We start from the raw sequence: 15,940 nt of genomic DNA, 5'->3' as shown, positions 1-15,940 counted from the left end.
GACACCTGCAGCCCTGCTCTCTGCTGTCACTGCCATCACTGCGGCACCCCTAGGTGTCCTTTGAATCTTCTGCCTTGCAGCTGAACTTTCTTTTGTTTCCTCCCCCATTGAGAGAGTAGATTTCTTGAGAGCAGAGAGGATCTCACTTTTTCTATTTGTATCCCCGATGCTTAGCACATAAGAAGTGGTTTCAAAAAAATGGCTATTTTTGTTTTTTCATCCTATTGAATAAATAGTATTATTATTGTTTTTGGCTTGCCATATTATTTATATATATATTTCATATTTAAGAGTTAATTATACTGTTACATTATTTTTTAAGCATATGTGCCTTCTCCCTTTTTCTTTGATCGCTTTGGAAAATAGGCTTAGCAGTGATACAGCTGAATCAAAAAGGATGGACAGTGCAGGGACTTCAGAGGCATACTTAACAAATTATTTTCCAAATACATAGACCAATTCTCCATGATGGGTGCACCCTGGGCTTTGGGAAAATTATGTGTAGCATACTTAAAGTAACTGTGTTTTTTTCAGAATCCTCAAATTTGGATGCATTAGACAGTCCTACCGCAGAGCCTCATTAAATGTGTATTTTCTTTACTTTTAAGCTGAGACTCACCAAGTGTTCATAAAAATAATATACTTCATGTCTCCTAAGGAATATATGCTAACTTTCTTGGAAAGATGTATTCAGCTACCAGAGAGATCAAATTGGGAAAGAGAAGGAAAAGAGAACATTCTAGAGAAATAAGACAAGGATGGAACTGAATTGCATTTTAGGAAGAAAAATTTTCAAAGTCTTTGTTTTTTATCAGGAAAGTAGGTTAATTTTCCTCAGCGGAGGGAGCTGCTCACTGGCCACTATATTGGGATAAAGAAATCACAAAGAATAATACTTTATTACAGAATGGATTTCAATGGTGGTGTGAAAAAAAAAACAGTCTAGGTAAGAATAGTGATGCATATCACTCTTGTTTTGGGGGTCGATTGATTCAATTTGGGATTTCTGAGCTGCAGGAAGGATAACTCCTGCAAAAATGTGGTGAGTCCCCAAGCATGGAATACCATCAGGTTGACTAAGATTGGGAGGATGGGGGTGGAGGAAATAAGAAATATTAATTAAGTGTCTACTATGAGTCAAGCACTTTTTACAAATAATAACTCGTTCAATCCTCCTAACAATTCTGGGAGGTAGATTATTATTATCCCCATTATACAGTTGAGGAAACTGAGGCAGATAGTGATTAAATGACTTGCCCAGGGTCACTGAGCTAGTAAGATCCACATGTGAACTCAGGTCTCCTTGACGCTACTGGACAAGCTAGTTGTCTCAAGGAGGGTTTAACCAGCCCAGGCAGAGTAACAGAACAGGTTAAAACTTCTGTGTAAATCAGTCTTTGGGCTTACAAATGGCCCCTGCACCTCCAGCCTATGAGAGAGAACCCAGGCTCAAAATAAAAACAAGCAAAAAGAAATAGAAGTCTAGCAGTGAAAGACTTATAATTGATTTAAACAGTTGGGAAATGGAAAGCACAGACAAGCTAGAGGAAAACACTATAAAATCTGAAATAAATCTGCTCCTGAAAACTATTAAAGATTAACACAACACTTCACCATTTTGCTCTCTCTTAGCCCGTATTATCAATCTTATGCACCCAAATCAGTACCTCTCTCTTTCAGGAACTCGATCAAAGAATATTAGAATCTGCAAAGCTCAAACTTAACAAACTTGGCCCTTTTCTACAGTTTCATGCAACACTGAACATAAAAGGAACTCCGTTTTACATATTTTCCCACCCCTAAATTCATATAAACTAGATGGAAGTGATGTGTGAGTCGGGGCAGAAAGCTTTGGAAAGACTGTGGTTTGCCACAGCTTCTACATGAAATCAGGCAGAGCTGGCTTTTGGCCGTGCTTCATGCCTCATTCTGTTTTTCAGACCAAAAAGTTACACTGTTTAAATAATGTTTGAAAGTAAAAGGGAGACTATGTAAAAAAAAATTAAAAACCTTGATTGCCAACTCAAACGAGCAAGATTTTAAAAGCTCTGGGGTAAAATTCGCACAAAAATTCAAAGAAAGCTTTTCACTTCAGAGGTAATAACTTTTGTTTGTTTTTAGGTTTTAACACCGACAGTATTTCCCACCTCCCTGATTTTCAAGAACTATTCCAAAAAAGCCATTTATCTGAATTAAACAGGGAATTTTGGCCAGGAATAATTTACTTAAAACATCTAGAAAAAGAAAGGACAGAATACGAGCTTCTATTACTTCATGCTTATTTTTCTAATAGGTATGAATCATTAACACACAATAAAATAGTATTTCCTTTCAAATTTATTCCAGTTGAAAGCGAATAATCAATGTTACAATGTGTAGAATTATAACAATGGCATGATGGCATTTATACAGTGCCTACTACTGCGTGCCAGGCGCTGCGCTAAGTGCTTTATGAATATTAACTCATTTGAGCCTCACAACAACCCTGGAAAGAAGGTATTATTATTCTTATTTTACAAATGTGGAAACTGAGGTAGGCAGGAGTTAAGTGACTTGTGTAGGATCATACAGTAAATAAATGCCTGAGACTGGATTTGAACTCATGTCTTCCCCACTCCAGGCCCAGCAATCTATCCAGTGCATTTCCTGTTTGCCTCCATGCTTTTCACACAGAACACGTTTAATAACAAATACCTCCAGGCTTAGAGCCCCATGCAATTTTTACTTTCCTAGTCTTTTCACCACTTACAAAGTATGCTTATTAAATTAAAATATGCACTGTTGAATCAAGTGAATTAGAAAACCATACATTAAAATTAGTGATAGCAAATAACAGTTCAAGCATTTGGACTTTTCTGTTGTCCACTATCACAATCCCATTTTCCATTCCTAGATCCTACTCCTTGCTCTAAAAACAGTTTGAACAAGCAGAAAAAAACCCCACCACCCAAGCTTTTTCTTTTCTTAATATTTCCTACTCTCCTTGGACCATTCTTATGATATGTACTGTGCTTTTGCGTTCATCCTACATCATGTGGCCTTGCTTTCATGTTTGGCACATCTTTCTAATAAAATAGATTTAATGACGCCTTTTGTCGTCATATCCCATTTCTCCTTGCCCCACCCCCAGGTTAAACCTTCTCTTGTGACAAAGGAAAACCACTAAACAAAGACATCCGATACAGAAACCTGGTGTGACAATGTACATTCTGTCCTGGGAGTTCTCATCTTTCTTGTAGTTTTTTTTTTGGTTCTTTTCCTTGGGGGGCAGGGGTGTTGGGGAGAGGCAATCACTGTTCAGTACTTGCTCAGGATCACACAGCTAGCGTCTGAGCTAGATTTTAACTCATGAAGATGACTCTTCTGATAAAATTCTTCTTTTTGTCTTTTTTAATGTGTTCCTTCTCTGAACTCTCTGAAATTAACTCTACCCAAAGGCAGGGTATATGTCAGACAATGCTTAGCCTTCTTTTCCTCCTACTTGAGGCAGCTGGGTAGCAGAATGGAAAGAGTACTAGGCCTGGAGTTGGGAAAATCTGATTTCATATCTGACCTCAGACACTCAGTGTGTGACCATGCACACTTAAACTCTGTCTCAGTTTCCTCAGCTGTTAAATGGGAACGCCTACCTCCTAGGATTGCGGTGCGGATTAAATGAGATGTTTCTATAAAGTGCTTAGCACTGCCACATAGTAGGTACTTCAATGCTTATTTCTTTCTATCATCAATTATAAGATGGAATATTCACTTCTCCCCAAGGTTTCCATCATTTCTATTTTAACAACTAGCTCCTTTGGGGTAGGGGGGGACAGGAGGAGGTAGTGTAAAGTGAGGGTAATAACTAGCCCAGGAAAGTTCTTTTTGCTTCTTCTGTTTTGGAGAAGTACCATGATATCATGGGAATGGTGCTAGACTGGACTTGCAGTCAGGAAGACCTATGTTCAAATCCCACCTCTGATATCTGTTACCTTTGTAGTACTGCTACCACCACCACCACCACCACCACCACCATCACCCACCATCACCACCACCACCACCATCACCATCACCATCACCAGCATCACCACCACCACCATCACCACCATCACCACCACCACCACCACCACCACCATCACCACCACCATCACCACCACCACCACCATCACCACCATCATCACCACCACCACCACCACCATCACCACCACTACTATTTATTATTATTATTATATAGAACCTACTATGTACCAGGTATTGTGCTAAGCACTTTACAATCATTTGACCCTCACAAAAACTCTGGGAGGTAGGTGCTATTATTATCCCCATTTACAGATAATAATAATAACTGGCATTTACAAAGTGCCTATTATATCCCAGGCACCGTGTTAACTGTTTTACAAATATTTTCTTACTTGATCCAACAACTCTGCAAAGCAAATGCTATTATTATCCCCCTTTTACAGATGAGGAAATTTACCTGTACAACTAGAGCTTTGGCAGAAGCCCAGCCAACTTTGTCACCACTACATCATGTTACGCCTCCATGCCAGAATGTTATCATTTCTAGATTTTAAGCTAGGAATGAAAATCCAGAAAATTGACTATCATTCCAGACACATTTCCTTAACTGCTATTCACATCCCTTGCCTTTCTCTCTAAAAGCCAATAAGTAAACAGTGCTGCCTTTCCTAAATGGAGGGAACACTGTTGGCCTCTTACCATTAAAACATATGCTTTGAGTTATATTGTGTTGCACTAATCCATCAGTGCTCTCTCACTTGGTCCACTTATGACCAACCACACATATTTACTAGATTGCTGCCCTCAGGGTCAGTGAGGGTTCTGTCTTAAGACTGTAGAACAGGCCATGAAACATATCCAAGGATGAGCTCATACACACATATTTTACAACAGACCAAGAGAGATGATGGAACGTAAGATGGAAAAAACAAAAGATCTCTTCTGAGACAGATTCAAGAGCTGTTGCAAGCCCCTTCTATTTTACAGATGCAAAAAATGAAGAATGAGATTTGGAGATATCAAATGACTTTCCCAGAGACACACAGCTAACATCTAGCAAAACTAGATTCAAATCCAGTTCCCTCTGGCTCTAAATCCATTTTGAGGCTTTCCACTGTATCAGGCTGTCTCTTTGGATTACCACGTTTATGTCTTAGTTTTCATTTTCAAATGACTCAGTCATCTTAACCAATAAAAATTTGTTATTGGAACTATACCTACACAACCAGCTCTCAAAGGATTATAATAGGATATCTGTGTTCATTTCTATTTGTTAGACCTTGGGGATACCCCCAAAAGGTCACAACATTTAAGTCTCTTCATAAAAAGCAATTTACCATGCCTAAAGTGGCTAGATATTATCTGGTTTCTAAAACAAATGGGTTTCTGACTTTAAAAGAAAAAAAAAGAAAAATCTTAAATTTAGGCTTTGCATTGCAGCACCTTCATTTACAAAACCTGAGGACTGGAGATATTAATTGACACCCAGAGTCACGTAGTTTTTAAGCGTGTTAAGGCAAGATTTGAACATGAGTCTTCTGGCTCCAAGTTCAGCCCTCTATCCACATGAAGCCACATTGCAATATTGATGGTAAAGACTCTAAACTATTTTCTAACCCAGAAAGTGATAATATACTTATTGTATGACTGAGAGCCATCTGTTACCAAGGCAATTTGAATAATATTTATCCCCATAAAGAGATAAATGACATTCCTTCTGGGGTCCAGCCCTAACCAAAAGCTCAACACAAACAGGAAGTTTTGATGTTTATCTCCATGCAATTGGTTATGCAACAGAATTAGTTCTTCAAAAGGAGTAAGACCACCAAATTAAAAACAAGTTACATGAGCCTAAATCAAAACGACAATCTGGCAAAAGCATCACGAAATATCGCTGATGACAGAATCTTGCCGAATCAGTACTTTGCAATTAATGTGCGATTGGCATGGACCAAGAGGATACTGTGTTACTCAGTGGACAGGAAGAAAGAGAAGAGAAAAATAGGGTGGGGTTCCAATTCCTAATCTCAATTTTTGCCATTAAAAAGAGGGGGGGAAAGTGATATTTCTCTCCTCCTTCCACCCCCCCCCAAATCTGAACATTTTTGAGGAGTGTTTTTGTAACCTGATAAGATTGCCTCAAGAAAATAGTTACATTTTTTTCAATGAATGGGTACAAAATTAATCATTATCCACAAAGCTTCATAAATTGTGCTCAATAGCTACGATTTGCAAATTTGGCTGTCTTCCCCATGACGACCAAATGTCCTGGACTGACCTGGATTTGTGAAGGATTAAAGCAGATTCCTGGCAGTGTGGGAGGTATTAATCTAGGAATACCCTTAACCACATCTTCTAAACCACATCGCAGATTCTATAACCAACAATCCCAGAAATCTTACATTTTAAAAATTTAACTTTTAATTTACATGTAAGATTTTAGTTTTCAAAAGGGTTTGTATTTACAATATCTATTACATAAATAACCTTCCAAGAGAGATGAAAAGCCTTATATCTTTTCACATTTTTTCAGACAGCAACTTGGATGGAATAAGAGTCAGTGACCGTGGCTGAAAAGAATTTTATCAGAATGCTTTCCTGCCTGCAGGTCTCATTCCCCAAACCTCACTTATTGTATCCCACCCATCAGAGCAAGTCAAGTTTCTTTTGTTGCTGTTTAGTTCTTTTTCAGTCACGTCCAACTCTTCATAATCCCATCTGGGGCTTTTTCTTGGCAAAGATAACGGAGTGGTTTGCAATTTCCTTCTCATTTTCTCAATTTCCTTCTTCATTTTACAGATGAGGAAACTGAGGCAAACAAGGTTAAGTGACTTGCTTAGGATCATACAGCTGGCTTTTACTCAAATCTTATCTTAGTCCCTGTGACGGCAAAAGGCAGAGAGAGTTCTAAGATTACATAAAAGATGGAAAAATTTCTAAGAAGAAATGCTTGCTTTGAACTCCACCATAGGTTCAGTAATCTAACCATTGCAAATAGGCTACGTTATTCTAGAGGCAATCTGGCTGTAATACTCATGTAGTCCATTAATAAGGAACAAAATGGGAGTTAGGGAGAGGGAAAAACAATCCTCTCAAATTTTTTAAATCCTGTTTGCTTCAGTGGGTCATTATTTGATTGTTATCACAGGTCAAATGGAAAGAGCGTTGGATTTGGAGTTGAAGGTCTTTTGTTCAGATCCCGCCAGTATTACTCGCTACCACTGTGACTTGGGGCAAGTCCCTTTCTGGGTTTCATAGGATCATAGATTTAGAGTCAGAAGATCATTAAGTCCAGCCCCACGATCTACAGATGGGGCACCGAGAGACAAGAGACAGCAAATACCCAAGTTAGGATTCGAATCCATGTCTGACTCAATCCTATACAAATAAACCAAACTACAGTGCAGTTTTCTCCTATGTATAAAATAAGGGGATTGAACAGTTCCTTCCCTGTTCTAAAATGTTTTTACCCTGTGAAGCTAGAGTCTGTGTGATGGCCAGCAACAAAAATCTTTCCTTTGCCCTCCTCACGTCATTCAATGCCCTGCAACTTCCCAAGGTAAGTCATGCCTCTGGAAGCAAACAGCATATATTTTCAAATGCAATGACAAAGTAGGAAACAATTCATAACCCAACACCAGATTCTCTTAATATCCCAGTTTGGGAAATTAAGAAAGTTTTAGCAGTTTGGAGAGTTGATGGCTGCATCGTTCAGATTATCCTAAATTGCACAAAGTCCCCCTCCCTCCCCGATAAGAAAAGCAGTAAGGATATTGATAGTCATTTCTTTTGTAAAGTTTTATTTCTTTCTTTCAATTTATTAAATAACATAAGCATTTCCATTTTTTGCTTTAGACAGAAAATCAGGAACCAAGTTTTCCTCACTATCATTGGAACGTGCATTTGGGGAACCAGCCTTGACATTGGGGCGAGACAAAGGAGGGCTGGAGGACAGAAGGAACTGACTAGTTGATTAAAGTGTCTTTCAACTTTCTGCAGGCCTGACATTTGTTCGGTCCAAGGTAAAGACTACTTTAAAAAAGAGAATAATTTTATGTTTTTCTATTACCTATCAGATTTTAAGAGAAAATACTCAGATCATATGAATATAAACATACTGTATTGTCATTAAGTGGACCTCAGGCCAACCACAAGAGTTCATCTAAGGCACAGAACATCTACTCAGCACGCTGAACCAAAGATCTCACAAACCAGCCCATGGTAAAAATATCACGGAAAGACAAAACCTCAGATTTGGAAGGTATTTTAAAGGCTGGATCACCCAACTCTTACCTAAGCATATCGAAACAAGTGGGCACTCAGCATTTGTTTTGTTGTAGACCATCAGCAAAGGGGAACCCACTACTTTAGAGGTAGCCTACTTCTTTGTTGGGAAACTTTCCCCCCTCTTTACAACTGCCACCCATTTTCCTACTTCTCTCTCCCATTACAATCCTTCAAATATTTGAAGCTATCATGTTACCAAGCATACTCTTCTCCAGACCAAGTATACTCAGTTCCTTCAACTGTTATTATATTATCCTGGTTGCCCTCTAATTCCTCTCATTCAATAGGGTGGCAAACTAAAGACAGAATTTCATTTCACCCCAATCAAATCTGAAAAGCAAGAAGACTATGCCCTGCTTGATCTCATGCCACGTCTAACACAGAGCTTTGTATGTAGAACATTTTAATAAGACTTTAATAATTGAAGTGGAAAAAACATGAAAGTCTAAACAAAATTTAATCTTATTCAACATTCCTTCAATTTAATTTTGATAGTCAAATTTCACTACTAGATTCTGAGGAATTAATATGGTATTTCCAATGATAAAGCTATTTTACTCTTTGGGGTCTCAGTCTCCTCATCCACAACATTAAGGGATTGGATTAGATGAGCTTTAAATTGCCTTGTAGCTCCAAACTTCTATGATACTATGTCTTGGGAGCCCTTTTTAGGGTTCCTCATCCATCTTGGGGTATGCCTTCACCCACCTCTCTCATCTGTGGCTCTGTAACTCCAAGAAAAGTGAGATTTTTGGTGTTTTTCTCTATTAGAATTCAGTTTCCCAGCCTCATGCTAAATTGGATACTTCAGAAGGACTGTTCTCCTTTAATCCCTGACAACCCACAGCTATGACACATTAGGTGCAGAGGCCCAGCTTTCATGCCTTTGGGCATTAAGCCAATTAGATGCTGAGTTTAGTGGGCTCTCATGTCTTTGGGCACCAAGCCAATGACATGCTGAGTTTTGGAACTGCACACTTAGGCGCTCTGTTCAGCCAATCAGAAAATGCACATGGGCTACACATGAGCACTCAGCCAATCAGATGCCAAGCAAAACTATATATCAACTGGAAGCTTATTATTGCCTTGGGACTCACTCGGGAAGAATACTTTGTCTGAGAACTCTGCAAGTCCTAGAAGAAGACTCTGGATAGCTGTTGTTTAAAGGGCCCCCCAGCCATGTGAACCCAGGGGAAGGAGAAGAGCATTGAGCTCTGATGGATGAAGCTTTGGGAGAGTTGGCAAAGCAGCAGTGGAGACATGATAAAGGAGCCTTTGGGCTTTAAAAGTGAATTGAGCTAGAGGGCAGAGATCTGTCCAAGAGAAGGTGGTTTAGCTTAAGCCTTTTTTTAAGAGTTCTTATCACAGAGCCTCCAGGCTTTGAAAGTGAATTGAGATGGCTGATAATGTATATGAATATTGTTATTTCCTATTGTTCTTTGTTTCTGAAGCAGACCATGACATCATGGAGGTGATGCCATGACACACAAGAGAATCTGGGTCCAGTGGCCAGACACACATCTGGAGATGGCCCCAGATTTGGTGGAAGACCTTGGCCTTTTAAAGCTAAGGTCTTTAGTGGGTCTCAGTTTGACTGAGGCAACACCCATTCAGTGAGTGAATGGCTACTGGCCACTGAAGTCAGATGACTTTAGAGGCGAAAGTGAGGCTGATGACTTTGCACAGTCTTCCTTCACTTAAATCCACCTGCATGTCACAGCATCACCTCTATGATGTCATGGTCTTCTTCAAGAACATAGGACAAACAACAGCCCTGTGAGTAGTAGGAGTTGCCCCACTGGGGACCCAAATGGAACCGGCCAGTTAGGTAATACAGCTTTTTTTCTTCCTGTCCCTGTGCTCATACCTCTCCCTTTACCTCTTTTCTTTCCCTTTGGAAACATCACAAGATATCTTGGGATTTACAGGCTAGATTTCTTTCTTAAGAAACATGCCTTAAACCCACATCACTCTGGCTCTCAAGGCATAAGACTGGAAAGGAGGAAGAGGCCAGGTTACAAGACAGATTAAAAACCAAACATTATTTCACAATGGATCTTGCAGATAACAGGCAGTCACTGGACAGTTACTGAATAGTGGGAGTGACCCTGTCAGACGGACTAGGGTGGGGAGAGATTTGGAGCAGGGCGATCAACCCAAAGACTATTGCAATAGTCCAGGTGAGAGGTAATGAGGGCCTGCCCTGGGGTAGGAGCAGCGTCAAAGCAGAAAAAGGGACGCTGAGAAATGTTACGAAGGTAAAATCAATAGAACTTGGCAACAGCTGTTTGGATATTGGGAATATGGGGAGGGGCGGTAAGAGAGAATAAGGAGTGGAAGAGAAGGGCTAGTAAGCAAGCTTGAGTGACTGAGAAAATGGTAGTGCTTCCAGTGCTTAGCACAGTGCCTGGCACATAGGAGGTGGTTTAAAAATGTTTGTTGACTGACTGGCTGGTGCTTTAGATGGTAATATGGAAAAGGGGAGGGTTTTAAAGGAAAGACACTAAGTGTAATTTTGGACTTGAGTTTAAGAAGTTTATGGGGCACACAGGTCAAGATAGCCAATATAGTTAGAGACACAAAACAAGAGTTTAGGATTGTATTCATTAGATCTAAGAATCACATTCTTGAGCTACAAGGCGTAGAAAGGAATTTTTCTTTTTGAGAGTAACAGTGTGGTTGTCAAACATAACCAGGACATATAGTAATCCTTAAGCCAACTGAGAAGTAAATGGATACCTTACAGAGTTATCAGTAACCTTAATTGCTCCCCATGTCCATCCCCCAGAGATCCTTTCATCTTTAGATCCTTTTATCTTTCTGGAATTCTGAATCTGGTAGGTTTCTATTTCTTCCATCTATCTGAAGAGGGTATGAATTAAAACTAATTTTTTTTCTAGATACCACCATGGTGATTTTCTCTAATTCTTGGTGATAGTACAAAAACCAAGGTTGGAATCACTGACTTAGTATCTAATTTGTGTGATTTTAAGAAGGAAATCCTAGGTCAATAATACTGATCATCAAATGATAATCAAAAAAACAAAATTGTATTCCTGGTTTCACCATAATCTGGTTCAGTGACCAAAGGCATTCTGAACTATCTGGCTCTCTCTTTACATTAATATGGTACATATGTGAAATAAGGGAAATGTCACTTGATCCACAGAGGTTAACCTGATAACACGAGGAAGCAATTGACTCCACCTTTGAAGGTGTACAGCAAGTAAAAAGACCTGTTACTATCCCGAAAATCTGGGCTTTAGGTCCATTTCCCATTAAGATGCTTTAAGTATTGGAAAGACATAGATGAACTGATACAAAGTGAAGTGAACAGAAGCAAGGGAACACTGTACACAGTAACAGCAATGTTGTACTGAATTCTTCTCAGCAATAATGATCCAAGACCATTCCAAAGGACTTATGATGATACCCACACCCCGAGGAAGAACTGATAGAGTTTGAATGGCTATCAAGCACACTATTTCTCACTTTTTTTATAGTTCTTTTTTTTGTCTATCTTCTTTCACAACATGACTAATAAGGAAATATGATTTGTTTGATTGTATGTATATAACCTATATCACATTGCTTGCTATCTCAAGAAGGGAGGGAGGGAGAGAATTTGGAACTCAATTTTTTAATAAAAATGAACATTAAAAATTGTCTTTACATGAAAATATAGTTTTTTTTAAAAAGATGCTTTAGTTATAAGATTTGGATCGAGGAGGAGGGGGTTGGGTCCCTTTTTTCTTTCACAGCTAGGTGTTAATCACTGTTATTAATGAAATTATTGAAACATTTTCATGTATTTGAATTTGTACTATTTGAAGTTATACTTATGTAGTATTTGGTAACTGATTCCAGCCCAAAGGAAACATGTAATTTGAATTCAAATAATGGGGGGAAGGGGCTCATTTTTGCACTGATCAAGAGAGTAGCTCCAGTTTCCCAGAAATCAGAAGCTTAATAAAGAGCATCTGAGGATAATGATTGCCTGATTTGTTCTTCAGTCTGCTGGTAGTACGATTTACAAGGGTCACAGATCTTTTTTTTTTTAAGCAAACTAAGTTTGGCCTTTTTTTTCAAATTTTAGTTTTTAACTTCACTTTTATAAGATTTTGAGTTCTAAATTTCCCTTCCCCCACCTCCCCAAGACAGTATGTAATCTGATATAGGCCATACATGTACAATCATGTTAAACATATTTCCGCAATAGTCTTGTTGTAAAGAAGAATCAGAACCAAAGGGAAAAACCGTATGAAAGAAAAAACAAAAAACAGAGAGAGAAAATAACATGCTTCAATCTGCATTCAGATTCCATAATTCTTTCTCTGGATGTGGATAGTATTTTCCATCACAAGACTTTTGGAATTGTCTTAGATCATTGCATTGCTGAGAAGAGCTAAGTTTATCAGAGGTGGTCATCGCTGTTGCTGCTACTGTTACAATGTTGCTGTTACTGTTATAATGTTGCTATTACTGTTACAATGTTGCTGTTACTGTGTACAATGTTCTCCTGGTTCTGCTCACTTCATTTAGCATCAGTCTGTGCAAGTCTTTCCAGGTTTTTCTGAAATCTGCCTGCTCACCATTTCTTATGGAACAAAAGTATTTCCATTCCATTCATATACCACAACTTGTTTAGCCATTCCCCAATGGATGGGCACCCCCCAATTTCCAATTCTTTGCTGCCACAGAAAGAGCTCCCATAAATATTTCTGTACATGTGGGAGGATCACAGATCTTTCCAAATGGCAACCCTAGGGTAAGGTTTGAAGCTGGCCACCTGGCCATCCCAGCATGGGAACCAAACTAGAGATCATGACTGAAAGGCAGTCCTCCAGTAAAGGGAGAATTTTTATAGACTCTCTTTCTAGAGGAACTAGAGCCATTAAAATCAACTTTACCAGATGCAATCCTAATAGAGTGATGCTTAGGATTGCATTCAAAACAGCAGTAATAACTCTCATTCAGATAGTTCCTTCAGTTTTACAAAATATTGTCTTAACAGCACTATTAGTTAGCAATTGAGGACTGGGTCTTAGATCAGGTTGGGTCAATCCCCAGAACATCTTATTAAAGGATGTGGACAAGATGTCCCACAGGACAGGCATGTATGGATGTGTTTGTGAGCTACATCCTACTGAGATCACAGATCTCTGACTATAAATATTATCCTACTGTGCAAATAAGGAAACAAGTTCAGAAAGCTTAGATAAGCTATCCTGGTAAGTGTTAGAACTGGGATTCGCCTGACTCAATATGCAGTCTTCATTCTACTGTTACCCCTGGTCTCTACTGATGTATATGACTCAACCACATTTCTTGAGCCAAAAAGTCATAGCCAAAAATGTATCACCTCACATCTTCTGATGACAAACCTTTCCACACTTACATAGAAAGGTTCTTAAAACCATAGAATCTTAGAAACAGATCTGGGAAAGAGCTTAAAGGTTACCCATCCAAATCCCTCATTTTACAGATGAAGTTATAGCTCAGAGAGGTTAAAGAAGTCAGACTCAGGGTTTGTGATGCCAAGTTCAGCCCTATCAGGATGAAAATCTTTGCACCGCACCATGTCAGGTTTGCTGAAATCATCTCAGGAAGAGACAAGAGCTTTTCTGTGGAAGTTGTGTTCTGAACATCCTACATATGATTAATTTCCAAATTATTCATTTCTTAAACTGAATATTACTCCATCCAGTTAAACTTATGAGTTTTTGATTTTCTGGAATTTCATTTTCCCCCAATTGGAATGACAAGTGATTCTGATGAATTCAATAAATATTTTAAAACAAGAAGGAAGATCCTAAGGATCAACCTCTTTGACCTGCCTGGTCTGCTTTTCTCCATGGCAGTATCTTCACTCCAGACAACTCTCTGTACTTCGATTTTTCCTCATCAACTGTCTTTCCTTGAGACCTGCTCTCCTGATGAGTGACTGCCTGCCTAAATTAGTTTTTCAGGACAAAGCCCTGTCACACAGTCATAGTTTCAATTTCCAGGCATCTGCTCTCCTCAATCAGCCACCTTGCAGGTTATCAGCCTGAGTGTCAAAGAGGGAGGGCATCACCTGCTGCCTTCATGGACTGCTAGTCACAATCTGCACTCAATTCCAAAAATGCGTATATTCAGCATCTACAGTACTGTACACAAGGAACTCTGCTAGTGCTGAGTATAAAAACAAAAGCAAAACCATATCTGCCATCAAGAAACTCACATTCTAGTGGAGGAAGAAAACACACAAAAACACACGCTTCGACACTTAGTCTGAGAGACACTTACTAGCTGAGCGATCCCAGGCAAGTCCATCAAAACAGTTGAACTTCAATTTCCTTGTCTATAAAATGGAAGGTTAAAAATGCAAATACCTGTACTAATACCACTAACACCACCCCACAGTGGTGAAGATCAGTCAGTCAGCAAGCCTATTTAAAGTTGAGTGTGTGCCAAATGGGCTAATAGCAGAAGATTCTTTGTGAAACTAAAAGAACCACATACACATCGGCAATTGCTCTGATTAGTTTACTCATAGATAAAACTGTGAACACACTAATAATTTCTGCCTTGACCATGGCTTGAGTGAAAATATCCATCAAATGTATTTACTTCCCTCTTCCCATTTCTTCCCTGATTTCATGCTTAATAAGCAACCTTCTGTTGACTAATATGGTTTCTTAGTTACCCTTAATACTGAGAATGGATAATGCTATAATGTAGACATGAAGATCCAGGCGCTAGACCTGTGATAACCCCTAAATGCAATGCCCTTTGAGGTTTTACCTAAAAGAGCTAGCCTGACCTATTTTTTAGTACAAAATTCAGAATTTGAAGGACTTCTGAGTTATAAAAGCCTCAAAGTTGTTAAATCTCTCTCTCTCTCTCTCTCTCTCTCTCTCTCTCCCCCCACCCCCTCTCTTTGCAGCAGCTAGATGGTACAGAGTGCCGAACTTGGAGCCAGGAAGGCCAAGCAACTCCCTTTAGCCCCAGTTGCTTTATCATTAAAATGGGGGGAAAAAGTAGCCCCTATCTGCCAGACTTGTTGTAAGGATTAAATGAGATAATATTTGTAAAGGCATCTGAAAATTCAAGCACTACAAAAATGTTGGCTATCATTATTAAAAACATTCCTAATCTTTGTTTGTGTAAGAGCATGTATAGGATCATATCTCTAGAGCTAGATGAGACTATAGGGATCATTTGATCCAACTCTTTCATTTTATAATGGAAGACAATGAGGCTCAGGTAAGCGAAATAATTTACTCAATTCATATGTGTAATAAATAATAAAGTTAGGATTGAAACCTAGGACCTCCAACCCAAAATGTACAATCCTGTTGTATATGTGTATGTGTGAATGTGCTTATCATACATATGTGTGTGCATATATGGAAATGTGCACATGTACATATAGTTATACCTATTTGTTGATATTCAGCTGTTTTCAGTCATATCTGACCCTTCATGACCCCATTTGAGCTTTTCTTGGCAGAGATATTGGAGTGATTTGCCATTTCCTTCTTCAGCTCACTTTACAGATGAAGAAACTGAGGCAAACAGGGTTAAGTGACTTGCCCAGGGTCACACAGCTAGTAAGTGTCTGAGGTCAGATTTGAACTCTTGAAGATGAATCCTCCTGACTTCAGATCGGACA

General features: G+C 39.0%; 1 protein-coding gene across 4 annotated transcripts in view; it reads right to left on the bottom strand.

The window, feature by feature from the left end:
• Window positions 1–15,940, bottom strand: part of LPAR1 (lysophosphatidic acid receptor 1) — a 151,236-nt gene that overhangs the window by 11,290 nt on the left and 124,006 nt on the right. The window lies entirely within an intron of this gene.

Source organism: Notamacropus eugenii, chromosome 1 (assembly GCF_028372415.1).
Source record: "Notamacropus eugenii isolate mMacEug1 chromosome 1, mMacEug1.pri_v2, whole genome shotgun sequence".
Lineage (NCBI taxonomy): Eukaryota > Metazoa > Chordata > Mammalia > Diprotodontia > Macropodidae > Notamacropus > Notamacropus eugenii.
This window is presented reverse-complemented; position numbering and strand designations above follow the sequence as displayed.